At 38.6% G+C, this 17,588-nt stretch overlaps 1 protein-coding gene across 1 annotated transcript in view; it reads right to left on the bottom strand.

The window, feature by feature from the left end:
• PIK3CB (phosphatidylinositol-4,5-bisphosphate 3-kinase catalytic subunit beta) overlaps positions 1-17,588 on the bottom strand; it is a 189,748-nt gene that overhangs the window by 128,140 nt on the left and 44,020 nt on the right. The window contains 1 exon segment of the mRNA XM_043595281.1: positions 15,226-15,331. The gene's annotated coding sequence lies outside the window, so the exon portion shown is untranslated.

Below are 17,588 nucleotides of genomic sequence, written 5' to 3'. Positions count from 1 at the left end.
TCCACTGACGAATGAATAAAGATGTGGTTTATATATACAATGGAATACTACTCGGCAATGAGAAAGAATGAAATCTGGCCATTTGAAGCAATGTGGATGGAACTGGAGGGTATTAGGCTAAGTGAAATAATTCAGGCAGAAAAAGACAGATACATATGTTTTCACTCATATTTGGATCCTAAGAAACTTAACAGAAGACCATGGGGGAGAGGAAGGGGGAAAAAAATTACAGAGAGGGAGGGAGGCAAACCATAAGAGACTCTTAAACACTGAGAACAAACTGAGGGTTGATGGGGGTTGGGGGAGAGGGGAAAGTGAGTGATGGGCACTGAGGAGGGCACCTGTTGGGATGAGCACTGGGTATTGTATGGAAACCAATTTGACAATAATTATATTTAATATATTAAAAAATAAAAATAAAAAATAAAGGTTTTTTTCAAAATTAAAAAAAATTTAAAAATTAAAAAAATATATACTGCTAACCTGTTTAAGATGTTCCATTTAAAATAAATGGTCTTGGGGTGCCTGGGTGACTCAGTCAGGTAAGCAACTGACTTTGGCTCAGGTCATGATCTAATGGTTTGTGAGTTTGAGCCCCGCATCAGGCTCTGTGCTGACAGCTCAGAGCCTGCTTCAGATTCTGTGTCTCCCTCTCTCTCTGCCCCTCCCCCACTCGTGCTCGCGCGCGCTCTCTCTCTCTCTCTCTCTCTTTCTCTCTCTCTCAAAAACAGACATTAAAAAAAATTTTTAATGAAATAAAATACAAAAAAATTTTTTAAATAAAAAATTAAAACAAAACAAAACAAAACAAAACAAAACAAAACAAAACAAAATAATGTCTTGGGGCACCTGGGTGGCTTGGTCGGTTGAGCATCCGATTTCAGCTCAGGTCATGATCTCGCAGTCTGTGAGTTTGATTCTGGAGCCTGCTACCGATTCTGTGCCTCCCTCTCTCTCTGCCCCTCCCCTGCTCACACTCTGTCTCTCTCACTCTCAAAAATGAATAAATGTTAATAAAAATTTTTTGTAATAAATGGTTTTGATTCAAACATTGATTTTTAAATATATTTTTGATGTTTATTTATATTTGAGAGAGAGAGAGGGTGCAGGAGAGAAAGGGTTAGGGACAGAAAGAGATAGAGACATAGAATCTGAAGCAGGCTCCAGGCGCTAAGCTGTGAGCACAGATCCTGATGCAGGGCTCAAACTGACGAACAGTGAGATCATGACCTGTGCCAAAGTCAGACACTTAACTGACTGAGCCACCCAGGCGCCCTTCAAATATTAATTTTTTATTAAGTAATGCTAATTAAGTTCTTCATTGTTCTATTTTTTAGTCTGCCCTCCCTTCTTCTAACCTAAATATTCGATCATGCTTATCAACAAGATAATAAATAATTCAAATTGGATACATATTTCCAAGTAGTTTTATTTCATCCCCACAATGTTCTCCCCTCACCCTATCCCTTCTGTTCCACTACTAAATGGATGGTACTTCTGGGCATGGGAACTAATTGTTAAGCCTATTTAAATCACTGTTGACCATAATCATGTTTTAAGTTAAAAACATTTTTTTTTTAATGTTTACTTATTTTTTTAAGAGAGAGAGGGGGGCCCCTGGGTGGCTCAGTCGGTTAAGCGTCCGACTTCAGCTCAGGTCACGATCTCACGGTCCGTGAGTTCGAGCCCCGCGTCGGGCTCTGGGCTGATGATGGCCCAGAGCCTGGAGCCTGCTTCCGATTCTGTGTCTCCCTCTCTCTCTGACCCTCCCCCGTTCATGCTCTGCCTCTCTCTGTCTCAAAAATAAATAAACGTTAAAAAAAACAATTAAAAAAAAAAAGAGAGAGAGAGAGAGAGAGAGAGAGAGAGAGAGACAGAAGGTGAGCAGGGGAGGGGCAAAGAGAGAGGGAGACACAGAATCCGAAGCAGGCTCCAGGCTATGAGCTGTCAGCGCAGAGCCTGACATGGGGCTCAAACCCACAGACTGCGAGACCATGACCTAAGCCGAAGTCGGACGCTTAACCAACTGAGCCACCCAGACGCCCCAGGTAAAAGGATTATTTTACTAAATAGATAAAATTAGTAAGACAAAAACTTACTACCAATATCTAGTTCAAAACATGGTGACTTTATTCTTTAGCCTTTGAAGACACAGCTGAGGGAATTCTCCTACATGATTGGCAAGTATTCCCTATTTTTAAACATTTTTATTGTTTAAAGTAATAAAAAAGTACACCAAAAGTATGCAATGAGTTACTATAAAGCAAACACGTACTGTAAAGCAAACCACAGTCCAAACCCAGAAATAGAACACTGCAAGCACTCAGAGCCTCCTTGGGTGTCCCTTTAAGATAGCAAACCCCTTCTTCTCCCTAACCTCTCACCACAACTCTGACTTCTGAAACAAGTTCTTTTCTGTTTTTTAATCACTGTGGCTAATAGTAGAGGAGTGAAGCAAATAATTCGCGTTTATTGGATATACTCTGACATCTACTATACAGATACATATATTTTAGGCAAAAGTTTCATCATCCAGACAATTGTTTCTGTTTCTCATTACAGTGGCAATGGGTCCAACAGACTTACTGGGTGTTTCTGTCCTTTGGGGTTTTGGGGGGTGGGGGGTGAGTATGTCACGCATCTTCATCCCAGAAACATTATCCAACCAATTCTAGTACCTATTTATAACAAGTGACATCATGACAATAAGAAATGACTATCTAGTAAAGGATACCCACATGTAAGTGCTGTGAGGGTGAGTCATGAGCCAAATTGTACAAGTGTGTGGTGATGCTGGTGAGTAACTAACCAACAGCCCTCACATCTAGGAACTGAATCAGTGCCAGAAAGCCATCTGGATGGCAAACAGTAACATGAGAAGAATTTTAAATAGCTTTACAGCTGTAGAAAAAAGAACTATTCCAGGCTCTGAACCTTTTAGCTCTGTCTGCTGTCATTCTGAAAATAAGTTGTAATACATAAAAATTAAAGCAGCATCCTAAAAAGCTGGCATTTCTCCCAAACCACTTCAGGATTACTACTTTAGACACTAGTTTAACTTTGGTGTATGCAAGTATTTCTTTGTCTATTTAAATGCTTTTCTTCGGAGACCAATTATCCTCCTAAGCCATCCAGCCATGAATGACAAAATGCTTCTGTGTGTAGCTTTCATTTCTCCTTCACTACTGACAGTAAACAGAGAATTCGAAAAAATAAAAAAAGCTAGAAAAATCAAAGAGATATTTCCCTTGGTACCAACACTCTCTTTCACTGTCTATTCTATCTGGAGGACACAGTAAGTCAGGAGAGGCAGGCTGAGTGTCATTTCAGTGCTAGGCTTGACCAAGAGAAAAAGAAAAAAAAAAAAAAGGAATTCAAGTTAATAAATATTTATTAGCTACTTATAGTTTTCAAGATACTGTAACACACATGTGACTGGGGGAAGAAGGGCTTACAAAAATAAAACATGAAGCAGTCTGCAACCCAGCCTGTACCAGAGCACCCAGGTCAGCTGAGAGACATGAATGGGAGATTTGTCCGTTTTGTTTCATTCAGATGATGCACCTTCTTAGACTGCTGGAAGTAATAAAACAGAGAGAGTAAAGGCTCATATTACTGACTGTAATATTTTCCACCTCAATCCTTACAGAACCTCAATCACAAGAGATGATGATGGACTATTGATTGGAAAAGGGAAGTATAAAATACCTGCCTGAACTTCACAAAGGAAGTTGGAAGGTAGTGTCTGGGGATCAGACCTCACCTGAAAAGCTGAGGCAGTACCACAGTATCACTGTCATGAAACCCCACCACCACTGCCACACACTACTCTGCCTATGACATGTGCACCACAGGACAAGTGCTGGGAGTTCCACGGTTTGGAGTATAGTAATTCATCATAGGTCACTAGGTCTAGGTTCTCAAAAAATCTGAAATCTTCATCTATTTATGCTTCAAACTCTGCTTTTGGCTATTGTTCTGTATTTAATTTATAACAAGGCTCTACAGTTAATCTAATAAATCACATTTTATTTCAAAAATCTCAAATACAGCATTATTTTTTTTCTTTGAATCACTTTATTTCATAGCCAGACCTTACAGATGCTCATTTTTTTTTTTTAGTTTTTACCAACCTAGACTTTCACTTTTTATAATTTTATTTTTTAAAATTTACATCCAAATTAGTTAGCATATAGTGAAACAATGATTTCAGGAGTAGATTCAAATACAGCATTATTTTTAAGACAATTACTTTTCTACTTGCCACGAGAACTTTAAAGATCTACTCTCTTAGCAACTTTCAAATACATAATGCAGTATTATTAACTATAGTCACCATGCTCTACATTACACTCCCATGACTTACTTATAACTGGAAATGTGTACCTTTTGACCCCCTTTACTCATTTTGCCCACACCCCACCCCTGCCTCTGGCAATCACCAGTTTGTTCTCTGTATTAATTAGTTGTTTTGGGTTTTCTTTTTTAAAATTCCACACATAAGTGACATCATATACTTGTTTTTCTCTGAATTATTTCTTAGAATAACGCCCTCAAGATCCACCCGTGTTGTCACAAAAGATTTCCTTCTTTTTATACCTAAATAGTATTCGTGTGTGTGTGTGTGTGTACCACAACTTCTTTATCCATTCATTCATCAATGGACACTTAGGTTGCTTCCTCATCTTGATTACTGCACATAATGCCGCAATGAACATAGAGACATCTTTTTCAGTTAGTGTTTTCATTTCTTTCAGATAAATACCCCAGAAGTGGGACTGCTGGATCATACGGTAGTTTTGTGAGGAATCTCCGTACTACTTTCCATTTTGGCTCCACCAATTTACATTTCCACCAGCAGTGCACAAGGGATCCCTTTTCTATACATTCTCACCAATACTTATATTGCCTCTCTTTTTGATATTAGCCATTCTAATAGGGCAAGGTAATGACCTTGTTGAGGTTTTTTTTATGGTAATTTCCCTGATGACTAGTGATGTTGAACACCTTTTCATGTACCTGTTGGACATTTTCAAGTCTTCTTTGGAAAAATGTCTATTCAGATATCTAATTTGGGTGAGGGCAGGGCACATCTAACTTGTACGGGTTCCTTATACCTTTTGGATACTACCCCTTCATCAGGTATATGATTTGCAAGTATTTTCTCCCATTCGATAGGTTGCCTTTTCATTTTATTGATGGTTTCCTTTGCTGTGCAGACGTTTTTTAGTTTGATGTAGTCCCATTTATTTTTGCTTCTATCGCCTTTGCTTTTGGTATCAAATCCAAAATATCATTGCCAGAATCAAAACAGGAAAACTAACTGCGTATGTTTTCAGCTAGGGATTTATGGGTTCAGATCTTAAGTTCACATCTTTAATCTGTATTAATTTTTGTGTGTGGTGCAAGATGGATTCAGTGCCATTCCTTTGTATGTGGTTGTCCAGCTTTTCCAGCACCTTTTATTGAAGGGATCGTCCTTACCTCCACTGCATTTTCTTGGCTCCTTTGTCATAAATTAATTAAACATGTATGCATGGCTTTATTCCTGGGCTCTCTATTCTGTTCCATTGATCTACATGTCTGTTTTATAACAGTATCACACTGTTTTGATTACTATAACTTTGTAATATATTTTGAAATGAGTAAGTGGGATGTCTCTAGCCTTGTTCTTTCTCATGATTACTTTGACTACTCAGGATCTTATGTGGTTCCATATTTAGGATTGTTTATTCTATTTCTGTAAAAAACAAAAACAAAAACAAAAGCCACTGGAATTATAATAGGGATTGCACTGAATCTGTAGGTTGCTTTGAGTTGTATGGACATTTTTACAATATTATTTTTTCCAATCCAGGAACACAAGCTATTATTCTGTTCACTATGTCTTCTTTATTTCATCAATGTCCTGTAGTTTTATGTGTGCAGGTCTTTCATCTCCTTTGTCACATTTATTCCTAGATATCTTATTCTTTTCGTTGCAATTGTAAATGGGACTGTTTTGTTTTGTTTTTTTTTAATTTTTTTTTTTCAACGTTTATTTATTTTTGGGACAGAGAGAGACAGAGCATGAACGGGGGAGGGGCAGAGAGAGAGGGAGACACAGAATCAGAAACAGGCTCCAGGCTCTGAGCCATCAGCCCAGAGCCTGACGCGGGGCTCGAACTCACGGACCGCGAGATCGTGACCTGGCTGAAGTCGGACGCTTAACCGACTGCGCCACCCAGGCGCCCCGTAAATGGGACTGTTTTAATTTCTCTAATAGTTTGTCAGTAGAATATAGAATTTTGCAGATTTTTGTAGATTGATTTTTGTATTTGCCAACTTTACTAAATGTATTACTTCTAACAGCTTTTTGATGAAGTCTCTAGGGTTTTCTACATCTTATCTTCATTTCTTCATCTGCTAAGAGTGACAATTTTAATTCCTTTCCGATTTGCAGGTTTTTTATTTCTTGTCCTTGCCTAACTGCTCTGGCTAGGTCTTCCAATAATATGTTCAATAAAAGGGGTGAGAGCAGGCATCCTTTTCTTGTTCTTTGATCTTACAGGAAAATTCTTCACATTTTCACTAGTGAGTATGATGTTAGCTGTGGCTTGTCATACATGGCCTTTATTAGTTGACTTATGTTTTTCTCTGTACTCTGTTGAGAATTTTTATCATAAATGGATGTCAAATTTTGTCAAATGCTTTTTCTGTATCTATTGAGATGATAACATGGTTTCTAAACCTTTATTTTGTTAATGTGACATATATCACTGATTTATGGATCTTGAACCATCTTTGCATCCCCAGAATAAATTCTAATTGATCACAGTATATGATTCTTTTAATGTATTGCTGAATTCAGTTTACTAATATTTTGTTGAGGATTTTTGCATCTATTATTCATCAGGAATATTGGTCTATAATTTTCTTTTCTTGTGGGTCCTTGTCTGGTTTTGCTATCAGTGTAATGCTGGCCTCATAAAATGAGTTTAGAAGAATTTGCTCTTCCTCTGTTTTTTGAAAGAAGTTTGAGAAGGTTGGTATTAATTCTTCTTTAAATGTTTGGTAGAATTCACCACTGAAGCCATCTGGTCCTGGACTGTTGTTTGTTGCAAAATTTTCAGTTACTGATTCAATTTCCTTATCAGTAATCTGTCCAGATTTTCTACTTCATGATTCAGATTTGATCAAATATGTTTCTAAGAACTGATCCATTTCTTCTGGGTTGTCCAATTTGTTGGTGTTAAAACAGCATTATTTTTGTCTCTCATCTTCTTAATACACCATTTAAAATACTGCTTTGTTTTGGAATGTGATTTTCAATTTTATTCATTCATACCACCCACATCATTTACTGTCACAAATGACTTACTAAGAAAAGAAATAAACTAGAAAAATGTCATTATTATCAATTTCATACCACTAACACAAAAGCTAAACAAAAATGTTTCCTCACTGAATGCAGCTCTTAAAACCAACCTATACTTTTCCTCTTGATCATTTTTTCAAGTAAAAGCTACTATTAGAGGTTCATTTATTTCCCAGCTTCCAAAATGACACCATCTGGAAACTGAGGAGATACTCTCAAAGAATTTAAAATACATTGGCTAAAACACTGAAATTAAAGAAAGCTTTAAGAATCCAAAGCAGGGGGCGCCTGGGTGGCTCAGTGGGTTAAGCGTCCAGGTCGTGATCTCACAGTTCGTGAGTTCAAGCCCCGCGGCCGGCTCCATGCTGACAGCCTGGAGCCTGGAGCCTGCTTCAGAGTCTGTGTCTCCCTCTCTCTCTGCCCCTCCCCAGGTCATGCTCGCACTGTCTCTGTCAAAAATAAATAAACTTTAAAAAAAAATTTTTTTTTTTTTAAAGAATCCGAAGCAGGCTCCAGGCTCCAAGCTCTCAACACAGGGCTCGAACTCATGGAATGTAAGATCATGACCCGAGCTGAAGTGGGACGCTTAACCGACTGAGCCACCCAGGTGCCCCTGCACAATGCACTTTTATTCCCTGATAGAAATGAACATATTGACAGCCTTCTTTCTCCTCCTGACTAGTCATCTGACTAGAATTACTATATTTTTAATAAGTTTAGACACACAAAGTATGTGAATTTGAGGCATATATACAAAAGAGTGCAAAGGGAAGAGGATTTTTTAACACATGCTAGAAGAAAGAGAGGAAGTTAGCTAAGCAAAGTTGAGAAAGAACATATGCAAAGACCTAAGAAGCCTTAATCATCTGAGGAGTTCAAAGACAGCTATGAGGGACACAGAGAAGCAGAAAACAGAAGCAGGATGATACTAGAGAGGTAGGCCATGTTAAGGTGTTCTTGATATATAAATAAATAAATAATAAAAATAAAATAACAGGGGTGCCTAGGTGGCTCAATCAGTTAAGTGTCCAACTTCAGCTCAGGTCATGATCTTGCAGTTCGTGGGTTCGAGCCCCATGCCGGGGTCTGTGCTGACAGCTCAGGGCCTGGAGCCTGTTTCAGATTCTGTGTCTCCCTCTCTCTCTCTGTCCCTTCCCCACTCACACTGTGTGTGTGTCTCTCTCTCTCAAAAATAAAAATAAACATTAATAAAAAAAAAAAAAAAACAGAAAAAGATTCAATGAAGAATGTTGAACAAGTGAATAAAATAGGTGGGTGAGGGGCACCTGGGTAGCTCAGTCAGTTAAGCATCCAACTCTTGATTTTGGCTCAGGTCATGATCTCACAGTTCATGAGTTCAAGCCCCGCCTCAGGCTCAGGCTGGCAGTGCAGAGCCTGCTTAGGATTCTCTCTCTCCCCCTCTTTCTCTGACCCTCCCATTCTTGAGCTATCTCTCGCTCTTTCTCAAAATAAACTGTAAAAAAATAGGTGGGTGCGATGTGGATAAAACAGGTGAAGGGCATTAATAGTATATTTACTATAATGATCACTAGGTATTGTACAGAACTGTTCAATCACTATATTGTACACTTGAAACTGGTATAACATTATATAAAAATTATACTGGAATTAAAATTTTTAAATGATCAAATAAACAATTTTTATAAAATTTAGTGTGAAAATAAATATACAAAAATTATATAAATCAAAAATCATAGAAAAATGGGCAAAATAATTAAATACAAATTTCACAGCAGCCAGAAAAATCCATAAACACATGGTGGAAAAATATTCAACCTCATTAGTCACCAAGGCAACATAAATTAAAATCACAAGGGGGGGCGCCTGGGTGGCTCAGTTAGTTAGCCCTCTGACTCCGGATTTTGGCTCAGGTCATGATCTCACAGTTTGTGATATCAAGCCCCATGTGGGGCTCTGGCTGAGAGCACAGAGCCTGCTTGGGATTCTTTCTCCTCTCTCTCTGCCACTTCCTCTGCTTGTGCATGTGTGATCTCTCTCTCTCTCTCAAAAATAAACTTAAAAAAAAGTCATTTCAATTTAAAAAAAACAAAACCACAAGGAGATACCATTTCACAGATCACTGCTGGTGGGAGAATAAATTGAATCAACCTCTTCCAAAGAGTCTGGCACCAAAAATTCCATTACTAGGTATACAGCCTTGAAAAAACTCTTAATCTATGATGTCACATGTACCCGAATGTTAAATGTCAAATTTTTCATACTATCTGAAAACTAGACACAACCTAAATGTACATTAATAGAATGGATCAGTAAGTTGTACTGAATATTTTAACAAAATGGAAAATTAAGAAAATATAGCTATACACATAACTATGAATGGACCCTGTAAACAATGTTAGGAAAAAAAAGAATATGCACAATATGATTTCATTTACTCAAGTATAAATACAAAGTATTGGTCAGAGATATAAATGTAGATGGTACAGCCACAGAGAAAAACAAGGAAGCAACAAAAAATTCAGCTAAGAGTAGTTTAGGGAGAGGAAGAAAAAAAACAATAAAGTAACTAATGCACACAGAACTGGCCTGCCTATCATGCAGAGGTTTTATTTTTCTATTGTTCTTTAAATTCTAAACTTAAGGTTTTATGTGCTCTTCTGTATATATGCTAAATTTCACACTTTTTTTTTTAATGGATTAAGAGCAATAACATACGTAAACCTCCTAGGCAGCACCAGGCATGAAGAGTCCATTTGATGGGAACCCATTTCCCATTCTGCTCTGTGACCTTCATGTCAAGTTCCACATTTTTCCTCTCACCTGCAGTTGCCTGTCCGCCAGCACTGCTCCAACCAAAGAATCCTGACCATCCTCATGTCCTTACTGCTTCCCCTTATAACCTTTGTCTAGATTCTGGGAGGGAACTGAAATTAGCAGCTAGGGCAAGGAGTTTTGATCCTGCTAAAGTTTATTCCTAATACCCTTGTTAATATCTAGATAGTGAGTTCCTGTACAAAAGGGACAGGATCTTTTATCTTTCAGGTTCTGTACAGTGCCTGATACAAGACATCAGTAACTATCTGCTCAATGATGAATAAATAAATACAAACATTATAAAGCTCAGCTACTAGCTGAAAATAAAATTAAAGTTTAAAATCAGGCTGGTGCTTATTCACGTCACCTAGGCCCTTTCACAGCATTCTGTTTTGTTTTAATGTTTATTTATTTTTGAGAGAGACAGAGAGACAGAGACAGAGCCTGAGCAGGGGAGACGCAGAGAGAGAGGGAGACACAGAATCCAGAGCAGGTTCCAGACTGAGCTATCAGCACAGAGCCTGCTGCTGGACTTGAACCCACAAACCATGAGGTCATGACCTGAACTGAAGTCGGAAGCTTAACCGACTGAGCCACCCAGAAGCCCCTTCTTTTGTTTTAAATTGAAATAAGTTGACACTGGAGCGCCTGGGTGGCTCAGTCAGTTAAGCGTCTGACTTCGGCTAAGGTCATGATCTTGTGGTTTGTGAGTTCGAGCCCCGCATCAGGCTCTATGCTGACACCTCAGAGCCTAAAGCCTGCTTCAGATTCTGTGTCTCCCTCTCTCTCTGCCCCTTCCCGCTCATGTTTCTCTCTCTCGTTCTCTCAAAAATAAACAAACACTAAAAAAAAAACTTGAAATAAAAAAGAAACATAGTTGACATACAATGTTATATTAGTTTCAGATATTCAACATAGTAATTCAACAATTTTATAGCCCCATTACAGTTTTTTCTTTTTTAATGTTTATTTTTGAGAGGGAATGAATGAGAGGCAGAGAGAGAGACAGCATCTAAAGCGGGCTCTGTGCTGACAGCAGAGCACCTGATGCAGGGCTCAAACCGATGAATCATGAGATCATGACCTGAGCCAAAGTTGCACGCTTAACCAACTGAACCACCCAGGTGCCCCAGCCGCTTCACAGTTTTAAAGAAGACTCTCCTGACTACTCAAGAACAGCAGAAAGGTACCTCCAAAGTTGCTTTAAAAATATCTGCCCACTGGGGCGCTAGAGTGGCTCAGTCAGTTAAGCAACTGACTTCGGCTCAGATCATGATCTCACAGTTCCTGAGTTCAAGCCCTACATTGGGCTCTATGCTACCGGTTCAGAGCCTGGAGCCTGCTTTGGATTCTGTGTCTGTCTCTCTCTGCCCCTCCCCTGCTTGTACTCTCTCTCCCAAAATAAACATTAAAAAAAAATTTTTTTTAAGTTTAAAAATAAATATCTACCCACTAAAATAGTGAATTTTTCATCATGGGCTGTATATAATGATTTCAAATCATTAATAATTCTTAAAACTTTGAATAAAAAATTAACACCCTTTTTTTAAATGTTTTTATGTTTATTTATTTTTGAGAGAGAGAGAGAGCGCAAGCATGTGAGCAGGGAGAGACAGAGAAAGAGAGGGAGGCACAGAATCGGAAGCAGGTTCTGGGCTCTGAGCTGTCAGCACAGAGCCTGACGTGGGGCTCAAACTCACAAATCATGAGATCATGACCTGAGCCGAAGTTGGATGCTTAACCAACTGAGCCACCACCTATGTACCCCAAAGTAACATTCTTTTTAAAAGTAACAAATTTATTTTCTATTTCAACTTTAACTTACAAATTTTTACAAAATTATACTTAAAATGTACCCTATGTATTATGCATAAGACTTGTTAATCTTCCACATAAATGAAACAATGTTATTTAATAACATATGTGACTATTTAGCATGCTCTTATATTGGAAAACTGTATTGAGATCAACAAGGCAGCCATTTATTCTGCCCTTATATACTACTTCCTCTGTCATGTGGCAGTCAAAAGGCTAAGTGAGATGCTTGCAGCAAAGAAAACAGTTTTGAAAGGTCATGCTACACAGATAGTCAGAATTTCCTTCACAATATCCTTACTGTCTATGGTAGACTATATGACAATCTGACCACAGTTATTCTCTGAGTAAAAGCAAAAACCATGTTATCAAAGGACCAGAAACAGTAGGCACTCAACAATATGATCTTTATGAACATTTTTTCTAACTGCGTAAACACTCAATACACATAGAAGAAAAAGAACCCTGAGGCAAAGACAAGAACTGGAGAAGGGGACCTAGTAAAGACCAGAACACAAGTTTAAAACACTCAGTTTATTCAGTGTTCATGTAACATGGTAAGAAGCTTCTAAAGTAAGCTTTTTGAAATTAAAACATGTCATTTACCAACAAAAGGCATAATTACAATAGTGAAGACAATGAATATGATCTATTTCAAAATTTTCAAATCTTAGCAACATGGATGGAACTGGAGTGTGTTATGCTAAGTGAAATAAGTCATACAGAGAAAGATACCATATGTTTTCACTCTTATGTGGATCCTGAGAAACTAAACAGAAGACCATGGGGAGGGGAAGGAAAAAAAAAAGTTAGAGAGGGAGAGAGTCAAACCATAAGAGACTCTTAAAGACTGAGAATAAACTGAGAGTTGATGGGGGGTGGGGGGGGCAAGGTGGGAGGGAGGGGAAAGTGGGTGATGGGCACTGAGGAGGGCACCTGTTGGGATGAGCACTGGGTGTTGTATGGAAACCAATTAGACAATAAATTAAATATTTAAAAAAATTTCAAATCTTAATGACAATTACAATCAAGGTGCAAAGTTTCAAAAACCTCTGCAGGAGCTATAATCCCTTCGATATTTTTTGCCCTTAATAATTCTTATTGGTCTATTTATGCATCCGAACACAGAATATCTTTTCTGAACTGTTACACAGACAATGTGTTAGTCAACAGCAAGATGAAAACTTCTCTACATCCTTACAAAATTTCCAATCTCAAAGGTTAACAAGTATACTCTTTGGGGGATAAAAATCATTCTAGGGGCGCCTGGATGGATCAGTGAGTTAAGCGTCTGACTTTGGCTCAGGTCATGGCCTCACAGTTCGTGAGTTGGAGCCCTGCATCAGGTTCTCTGCTCTCAGCACAGAGCCTGCTTCAAATCCTCTGTACCCCTCTCTGTGTGTCCCTATCTCTGTTTGTGCTATCTCTCCCTCTCTCTCAAAAAAAAAAAATAAATAAACATTAAATTAAAAAATCATTCTAGCTCATTTAATCATCTTGTCCTATCCTGGGAAATCACAGTTATTCCTGCCTACTAATCAAAACACATAGCTTTCTCCTGAGCCAAGCGAAAGTACTTAGTACATTTGTTATCTAAGCAAGTTATACAGACACAGTAACCATAAGTTTCTGGCAACACATTCTTTTTTGTTGTTTGTTTCTTTGTTTATTTTTGAGAGAGACAGAGAGAGAGAGAGAGAGTCAGAGAGAGAGAGAGAGGGAGGCGCAGAGAGAGAGAGGGAGACACAGAATCTGAAACAGGCTCCAGGCTCTGAGCTGTCAGCACAGAGCCCGACGCGGGGCTTGAATTCACAAACCGCGAGATCAGGACCTGAGCTGAAGTCGGTCGCTTAACTGACTGAGCCACCCAGGTGCCCCTAACACATTCTTTTTAAGCCTCCAAAATTTTAATTCCTGTGAGGCTCTCTCATTAAAATTTAACTAGAATACAAATCTCTCGGGGCACCTGTCTAGCTCAGTCTGTTAAGCATCTAACTCTTGATTTCAGTTCAGGACATGACTGCGCTGACAGTGCGGAGCCTGGTTGGGATTTTCTCTCCCTCTCTCAAAATAAATAAATAAACATTAAACCTTCTCTTTCTTTTAATGTTTATTCATTTTGAGAGAGGGAGAGAGAGCGCGGACACATTCCAAGTGCACGTGCTCATGCAAGGGGGAGAGGTAGAGAGAAAGGGAGAGAGAATCCCCAGCAGGCTCCAAAATGCCAGAGCAGAGCCCAATGCAGAGTTCGAACCCACAAACCGTGAGACCATGACCTGAGCCAAAACCAAGAGTCGAATGATTAACTGACTGAGCCACCCAGGCGCCCCTTTTTTTAAAATGTTTATTTTATTTTTGAGAGACAGAGAGAGCAGGGGAGGGGCAGAAAGAGAGGGAGACAGATGATCCAAAGCAGGCTCCACACTGACAGCAGAGAGCCCAATGTGGGGCTGGAACTCATGAACTGCGAGATCATGACCTGAACCAAAGTTGGATGCTTAACTGACTGAGCCACACAGGATCCCAGAGCATCCAACTTGATTTCAGCTCAGGTCATGATCCCAGGGTCGTGGGACTAAGCCCTGCTTCAGCCTCCATGTTGAGTGTAGAGCCTGCTTAAGATTCTTCCTCTCTCTCCTTCTGCCCCCTCCCCCACTCGCATGTTCTCTTTCTCTCTCAAATAAATAAATAAGTCATGGAGATAAAAAATACAGGTATTAATTGATCTACAAGAGGCTTACATCAGAATATATGGTCACACTAACTATAATTCCAGTACTTAGGAAAATGACCACCACATCCTAAATACACACTACGTGTTGACTTAATAAATGAGTTAGAGCTGAAATATTCACTTCATCGCCTCCTCTTCACTCTTTATTCTACTGCAAGCTTATTTTCAGCCACAAACACTGTCCTGAAATGGTCCCTACTGTCCAGCAGTGTTACCTAAATGCCAACTCCAAAAAAACTTCAGTTTTCAATGAGCCTCTCTAGAAAAGCTTTCAACAACACTGATCTCACCTGTCTCCTTCATGAAGCTCCATTAACTATGGGGTAAACATAATCCTAAATATCAGACTATTTTAAAAGAAAGACTAGGGGGGGAAAAAAAGCACAAAGTCTAGGATTTCTACCCACCCCCCCAATACAGAGATTAACTAAAAGATTTAGAATCTAAACAATATTCATATTTTCCTTCTATATTTAACTTTTGGAAAACTAATGTAAGTAAAGATACAAATTTAGACACTTACCTCAAATTGACAGCCCCCATTTCAGTCGTTTAGGATAACAGATGATGGCATTACTTATTTTTTTAAAGTGAAGTTTTCATGGAAGACTTTCAAATTAGACGATACGCTACAAAAAAAGGGGGAAGAAAAAAGGTATTAACACCTAAATTAGCTAAATTAAAAATAAAATAAATCTGGGGGCACCTGGGTGGCTCAGTCAGTTAAGTGTCTGACTCCTGACTTAGGCTCAGGTCTTAACTCCACGGTTTGTGAGATGTAACCCCGAACTGCGCTGTTAGTGCAGAGCCTGCTCGGGATTCTCTCTGTCTCTCTGCCCTTTCCCTGCACATGCTGTCTCTCTCTCTCAAAAACAAACATTAAAAAAATAATTAATAAATAAATAAACATTAAAAAAAAACAAAAAGAAATCCGCCCACTTAAAAAAAAAGAAAGTGAAGATGGGGCCCCTGGGTGGCTCAGTTGGTTAAGCGTCCAACTTCAGCTCAGGTTACGATCTCATGGCTTATGGGTTCGGGCCCCAAGTCGGGCTTTCTGCTGTCAGCACGTAGCCTGCTTCAGATCCTCTGTCCCCCTCTCTCTCTGCCCCTGCCCTGCTCGCACTTTCTCTCTCTCAAAAATAAAGAAACATTTAAAAAAAATTAATTCATTCATTTTTTTAAATGAAAAAATAAAATGAATTGATAAAATAGGGGAGCCAGGGTGGCTCAGCTCTGGTTATGATCCCCAGTTTCATGGGCTCGAGCCCTGAGATGGGCTTTGTGCTGACAGTGCAAAGACTGCTTGGGATTCTCTCCCCGCCTCTCTCTTTCTCTCTCTCTTTCTCTCTCTGTTCCTCCCCCACTTACACATGCCTGCACGCATGCTCTCTCTCTCTCTCAAAATAAAATGGATAAACTTAGAAAAACAATAAAATAAATCTTATATGACATTTGATTGCTTATAACTCTGTATTTTTAAATATGAGAAAAATATAAAAAACACATGAAATCCTATTAGAGACAGAGGGGACTTAAGTGGACATCCTATACAAGTATCTAAGTTTTCTCATTTAGGTCACCTCTTTCTTGAAACCTTATTTCTGTAACATGCTAATTTTCTTTCTACTTCTCAACCTATCCCTCTGTCTACACCATAAGCTGCCAACTATAGCTTATTTCATTTCTCCCCTTTTCTCCTTTAATATCTGACATACACAAAATATATGGAAAGATGCATGCAAGCAAACATAAGATGAACACCGTAAATCACCATCCCACAGAGGAGCAATAACATCACATCTATGTACATACTCCTCTCATCCCCACCTTTATCTTGAATAATTATTCCATCACGCTTTAAAAAATAACTTTGTCCCATATGTATATATCCCTAAACAATGTTTTGTTTAGGTTTGTGTCCCTGGCTCCCTTTTTCAGCTTGATAAATTCATATACTGTATGGAATTTTCAGGGACTTGAATTTTGTCACTCAAATATTTTTCTAAGCTTTATCCATGTTACTTTTTAATTGCTCTATAGTATTCCACTACATAAATAGCTATAGTATATTTATCCATTCTGTTTTCAGGCATTTAAATGGTTTACAGTTTTTTTTGCTCTTATTAACATTATTACACAGGTCTCCAGGGGCAAATGAACAAGAATTTCTTTAGGGTATGCTTCAAACCTAGAAGTAGAATTGATGGGTTAAAGGATATGCAAATTCCCAACTTTACCAAAACACCAAGTTGTCTTCCAACTCACTCTACCAATTCACCAGCAGCATGTAAATTGATGACACAATCCTTGCCAATACCTGGTAAAGTGAGATTTCTTAATTGGTGGCAGTACAGAACATATACAACCTTACTGTGATTTGTTTGTATTACTTGATGAGATGTAAGACCTTTTCACAAGTTTTAATGTTTTGTTTTGTTTTGTTTTGTTTTGTTTTGTTTTATCTTTGAGAGAGAGACAGACAGCATGAGGAGGGGAGAAGCAGAGAGAGGAGAGAGATTCCCAAGCAGGCTCTGTGCTGTCAGCACAGTGCCCGAAGTGGGGCTCGAACACATGAAGACATGAGATCATGCATGACCTAAGCTGAAATCAAGAGTCAGATGTTTGACTGAGTCACCCAGGCACCCTTCAAATGTTTACAAAGTATCTATGTTCCTTTCTGTATTCCTTTGTTCACAGTTTTTGGCCATTTTTATTGGGTTGTCTTTTTCTTATTAGTTAGTAGGCTTTATATATTCAGGACCAGGATTAATTACATAATTTGCAGGGCCCATTCCAAAATTAAAAAGCAGGGCCATTATTAAAAAATTATGAATTATAAAACAGTGATAGTTTAGTATTAAAATAAGTGTGAGGCCCTGTGTGACT

Source organism: Prionailurus bengalensis, chromosome C2, assembly GCF_016509475.1.
Source record: "Prionailurus bengalensis isolate Pbe53 chromosome C2, Fcat_Pben_1.1_paternal_pri, whole genome shotgun sequence".
Lineage (NCBI taxonomy): Eukaryota > Metazoa > Chordata > Mammalia > Carnivora > Felidae > Prionailurus > Prionailurus bengalensis.
The sequence above is the reverse complement of the archived record's forward strand: the minus strand, read 5'-3'. Positions and strand labels throughout refer to the sequence as shown.